The 1189-nt window shown below is 34.5% G+C and overlaps 1 long non-coding RNA gene across 1 annotated transcript; it reads left to right on the top strand.

The window, feature by feature from the left end:
* The first annotated feature begins 9 nt into the window (after positions 1-9).
* Positions 10-853, top strand: LOC103133264 (uncharacterized). The gene is made up of 2 exons (XR_475707.2): positions 10-138; positions 236-853. It is a non-coding gene; the product is annotated as an uncharacterized LOC103133264 (long non-coding RNA).
* Positions 854-1189: the final 336 nt, after the last annotated feature.

The following is a 1189-nucleotide window of genomic DNA, read 5'->3' as shown; positions in this document are numbered from 1 at the left end:
CACTCTTCCAATAACAGATCCATTTCTGTATCCATAGGTGTTCCTCAACTGGCTGTTCTCACAAACATTGACGAGGCGTGTATTGATACCAAGACAAATTTAAGAAATGTCTACAGGAGCAAATATTTAAAGAAAAAAGTAAGTTTCAGTTGGACTTTTAAGAAACTCAATCACTTTTAACAACTGAGTCAAAAAGAAAACAAATGTGTTTTTTTGTTTGTTTTATTTTATGTAGATTTCCAACTTGCATTCAAGCTTGGGGATTCAAATAAACTACATCCTTCCTGTGAAGAACTATAGTCACGAAATCCAGACATGTTCAGATGTTGATACTTTGATCCTGAGAGCTGTGAGACTGATGACTGATTTGGGACATGACTTCACGGACAAAGTGCTGAGATGATTTGGAGCCTGAGGAAATAACAAGCATGTATGATAAAGCCGCACATCTTCAAGGAATACAGGAAGAGACTGCTGATGCATTCAAGGTGTGCTAAGAGAAGATAGACTGTCTGCAGAGCTGTTCAAGTCTGAAAGAGGATCTCAGTGCTAAACATGAGCACCGACGTCCAGAAGACTGATATCAGCCTCCATATTTATTTTTAGGTAGTTTTTTCAAAGAAGTTACATGAATGATCATTTGTTCCTGACACACTTTTCAAAGATGAATGTGTACTTTAGTAATAACCCAAATAACATATTAGAACAATAAATAGCATTGTTGTTGAGTGTGTATGTCTATTTATTAAATAATTTAGCAACTAAAAGAGTTTTTGAATCGAAAATGATGTCTGTTTTGTCAGTATATAGTTTTTGGTTAAAATGCAATTAACTCAATAAAAAATTATGACAGTATATCAAAGCCATAGTAGATGGGGGGGGGGGAAGGGGAAACTGATACATTTTTATATTAACCTCAGAATCTCTCTGGAAAAACAAGGACATTTTAGAGCTTGAAATGTCAAAAAAAATTAAACTTCTGGATACAATGATACAATTTTTGAAAAAAAGGAAAGAAATGTATTTCATTCTTTACACCTTTATTTACCAAGGAAACGGAAGACAATTCACCTTCATTCAAGATAGGCAAGAGCTCAGAATATACTGATATTTAAACACCTACAGCTACATGCATCACATAAAAGCAGCAACACAGCCACCAAAATAATGATAGTGGAAAACTAGACGA

This window comes from Poecilia formosa, unplaced genomic scaffold, assembly GCF_000485575.1.
Source record: "Poecilia formosa unplaced genomic scaffold, Poecilia_formosa-5.1.2 Scaffold2466, whole genome shotgun sequence".
Taxonomy (NCBI): domain Eukaryota; kingdom Metazoa; phylum Chordata; class Actinopteri; order Cyprinodontiformes; family Poeciliidae; genus Poecilia; species Poecilia formosa.
This window is presented reverse-complemented; position numbering and strand designations above follow the sequence as displayed.